Here is a 4,687-nt window from a genome sequence, read left to right as displayed (position 1 = left end):
AAGTGGCTGGAAAATTGGTAAATACAAAGAGCGTGCTGCCCAAATTTAAACTCGAGGATTAGGTAACAATTTGAGAGCAAATACCATATGAACCATCTAGGATATTTGCGTCCTCTTTTATCAAGGTATATAAGGTCGGATCTGGCCGAAACTTGTACACTTGGAAAAAATGAAATTTATGACTAATAGAAATACTTTTTCTTCCTTTCTTCAACTCCAATGGATATTTCAAAGTTTTACGAGCGAGCATGAGTTTTTCAAATATTTTACTCATATCCTTTGGTTTAAATGTACTCTTTTCACTTTCAAAATCATATTTATACTTTGTACTAGCAGTATTTGAATTGTCTTCGATTCACCTAACTTTTGTTGGAGGAACTGTAATATGTTCTCTTGATTAACCTTAGAGTTCATCGGTGATTGAAAGGGTTACTTGAAAAGATATTCTAGACGTTATTTCACCTTAATAGGTGAGTGTACCACTCCCCTGGATTGTTGTTTAATTGGTTTCTCTATACTTGAAATTTGTGACATGGATAACTGTGAACTCTGTTATTTTGAATGAACAAGGGTGTACTTTATCACACTCTTTCTCTTGCCTGTCCTGTATAAACTGAAATCTATTACTTGTACCTGTTATGAACTTGAACCTGTTACTTGCACTTGTTATGATGTCGTTTGGAAGTGAGTCCAGCGACTTTCTGGTTAAACCTGAGCTCAACCTCATGGGGAGTTAATTAAATCGAGCCATGCAAGGGTTTGGTCGAGGAAATTGACAATCCATTGGTGCCTGTTCTTATGGAATATTTGAGTATTGAGATTCTTGATTCCGGTATACTCGAGTATTACCATTCCTGTTCCTGTTTGGCGTTCGGGCCCGATAAGGGGTATGTTTGGTGAACGGTATTTTGGCGTTAAAGTGGTGTTCTACGGAACTGGTTCCTTCATTTGAACATTGACGGAGGGTCAACGAGGCTGGATCAAGTATTGCAACGGGGATTTGGCTCCTGAGAGCCACCTGTATCCTTTACATTGTGGTGTTCTTTCATCTCTTGTATTTGATGTGAATATGTGCCTTAAAAGTGATTTTTCATGAGCTCTATTGTTCCTACCGTTTATACTTTTGGTACCTCATTGAGCTTTTAGCTCACCCCGTCCCGTTATCCTTGTTTTTTCCTTACAGGAAACCATCTTTTGGACCAATGATCATTTTGAAGAATGAATTGAGCCTGTATAAACACCCTTTTGTATAGCTCCATAGAAGTTGGAAACCCTAAATATATCTTAATACAATGTTTCCTTTTGGTTTGTAAATTTACTACTATGTATATTTTGAAGTGTTTCCTCATGTTTATGTGACATATATTTGGGCATGTACATTCTCTCATGTTAAACAAAGTGTACTGGTACGGGGATGGACTGTGACGTAGCAGCGGCTCTTCCATTTCGTTTTGATTTTCGTGGGAACGCTGTACCAAAGATTGATTGTACCTTTTACATTGGCTCATTTGGTTCTGAATGTTACCTTTTTGAAGTTCTTTTGAGCGTTTCGAAGGGTTTATGTCTGTTCCGGATCCGTAGTCCCGGTGAGAGTTGGGCAGGCGGTCCGCCAAATCCTTTGGTTCGCCTTAGGGTGAGGTGGGGCTGTCACATAATTTTTAAACACTTTATTTAATTATCTATTTATTTGAATATTTATTCATTTATTTAAATTATCCATTTTTATCACTTTAAATCATCTACAATAGCATACCATTTACTTTTATCAACTTAAGCATGCAAATTTCTTTCAAAGTGCTTCGCGTGACGCATATGCTTTATTTTTGCAAAAAGGATGAAATAGCGTGTTTAAGTGGTGAACTGGTGTAATGAACTGGGACTTGTGTTCATGAGTGTTGGTTGTGTTATTTAATTTTATTATTTATGCATGAATTTTTCTTAAATGGTGCTTTTATCGCTTACGCTTCGAAAGTTTTTCAAAAGTCGCACCGGCACGACTAATTGGAGATTTGGAGAATTAATTTTAGACTAGTAAGAATGGGTAATTGTAGTGCTAGAGGAACTATCTTGGAGGATTAGTATTTAAGTGTAGCAAACCATAAGGAATTGGTAGTACATGTCATTATGACCCTACTAGTCAAAGTTGACTCTCTCACCTAACAAAAAGCTACCTTTCTTCTTACCTTTTCACTACAAATCAAACACTCCAACTCCCTCACTTTCTCTCTCTTGGCCGAAAATTGAGAACTCAAAAGGAGGATGAAAAAGTTTCATCTTTTGCTCTTGATCTTGTTTAAAAATCAGCACCCAACCCTCAAGACCTTTGGATATTACTCTAGCTAGAGGAAAGTTGCTACCTTGTGGTGGTTTTGGTGGAGTGTTGGTGAAAAATCTTGCCTTCAACTAGGGTTCAAGAAACCTTCAACAGGTAATAAATTTTACTCCCTTTGATCTTTAATTTTTCAAAGATTAGTAATGGTTAGTGGTTGTTGCTTGGATTTGGAAACCCTAACCAAAACCTAAGCTAGAGGATTTGAGGGAAACCCTTGTTTCTTGCTTTATATTCTAGGTAGTGACTTTGAGGTGAACTTTTAGGTAGAGGACTTGAGCATTCTTGCTTGTTTGGTTGTAGTATTGTGGATTATAGCTTGGTTGTTGGCTTGAAAGTTGGATTTGAGCCATGGAAGTTAGGTTTTGTTGAAAACATCTCTTGTTTCCCAATTATTTCTGCTGCCAGCTTTATTCCAGATTTACACTCACTACTTGAACTGCATATTCGTCCATGACAAAAGCCAAATCAGTTCTTGCTCAAAACATGCAAGTTGTTGGGATTTGAGTTAGCTTTCTACCCAAAAAATTTCAGCTCAATCGGGAGCACTGTAGCTTGTGAAATGACTAAAATGCCCCTGATTGCCCAAATGCCCTGTTTAACCGACAGCTTTCTGTTTTCTCTGAGACTTCAAATTTTGACCATGAAAATGCATGATTTGGCTTTAGAGGTCTTTATAATAAATGTAGTCCTATGTCTTAGCTTTGAAACACCATAAGATTTATCTCTATCCGATAAGTGTAGCTTCAGTTACGATTAAAATACCAAAAGGTGAGAGGAACTTGAAAATGAAGGGGAAGGGGCTGACGAATTTGGCTGTCTTGTTACTTTGCTTTAATTTCAAATTTTGTTGTTCAAATGGCTGAAAAAATGCTTTTTATATGTTGTATTGTATGGGTAAAAATTATCTCTCAAAAATTGTTTCAATTGGTTGGGTAAAAGTTTTAAGAAAAGAAAGAAAACTGGAAAAGTTGCCCAGGCCAGCCGACTAGGGGATATTTGACTGCTCATAAATCATTGTGCAAAAGTCAAAATCAAGTGCCGTTTGCAGAATTTGAAGCTAGACACCAAGAGCTTTCCAACGGTATAAAATTCCCCTACTAATTCCTTTTGAGTGAGCCATAGTGAACTGGCAAAGTGGACTGATTTACTTCACCTGTTTACCCGAGAAAATCATACAGCTGCATCTTGTGTCTCAATTTCTTCCCTCTTGTCAAAGGAGTTTGGAAATGATGTCTTCTGATGATTTGAAGCAATTTGAATCTAGTTTCTGACGACATAAACCATTATCAATTTGGACTTGTGTAGAGTTAGATATGGTCTGATTTCAAAACTGTGTCCAAGCTGGTAACTGGAAAATTGCTGAACAGGTTGTGAAATCCAACCATCTTCAAACTGTTGTATCTTGCTGTTCAAAAATCCAAATTTAGCTCCGCTTGTTGTGTTTGATACTTTATTTAAAACTCTTGCTATGTTATAAATTTCAAAGGTTAATTCAATACCTGTGAATTTTTCCAAATTTTCAAACTTTGCTGAAAAACAAGAACTGGTTCTGCCCTGTCTTCATGAAACAATAACTTTGAGTTTAAATTCAAATGATTTTTGGCTGGAATCTGGGAAAAGCATCTTTGGTAAAGTTTTTGTACTTTGAATCTAGTTTCCAATGGTGTAAAGTTTCCAATTTTTGGACTTACCAAACTCAAGATCTGATTTTCCAAGTATTGTCGCGTAAAGCTGAAAACTTCTGATTTCTCAAGAAATGAACTTTTAAGAACTCCCAACCTCTCACCTTGATTTTTCCACTTCCTTGACTTCAAATGTATGCCTATTGAACTTCTCTCACTAATGTATCTCTCTTTTCCTCAATATTTTACACTTTTAACAAGTTACCTGAATTAAAGCGGTCAAGACTTGTGCTTGGCTTTTAGCCACCATTTTCGAATTTTCTAGTGAAGCTTACTTGCTAGACTTGTCCATATGTTGGCCCTGATAATTGTACTAGAGTTGGCAATCATACAAGCATTTTTAAAAGAATGATTTGAAAGGTTTCTTGCGAACTTAATTAGTAATACTCGGAATGCTTTTGGCCAAGCTTCCAAAAAAAATTGTGTTCATCTTCCTTATTTGAAGCCAGAGTTTCTATCGCCATAGTCTCCTAAGTTTACGCCCTCGATTTAACCGTTGCAAATGAACGTTAAGTGAGTCTTTTACTAAAAGAAAACTTGAGAAATTTCACTCGATTTACGTTTACAACTTGAAGTGGTAGCTAAAGAAGTTAATGAGCCGTTAGTGGCGTTTTTACTAGACTTTAACAAAATGGGTTTGAAAAATGTGAAAAATCACTTATACTTGAAACTT

Source organism: Coffea arabica, chromosome 9e, assembly GCF_036785885.1.
Source record: "Coffea arabica cultivar ET-39 chromosome 9e, Coffea Arabica ET-39 HiFi, whole genome shotgun sequence".
NCBI lineage: Eukaryota > Viridiplantae > Streptophyta > Magnoliopsida > Gentianales > Rubiaceae > Coffea > Coffea arabica.
Note: the sequence above shows the minus strand (reverse complement) of the source record.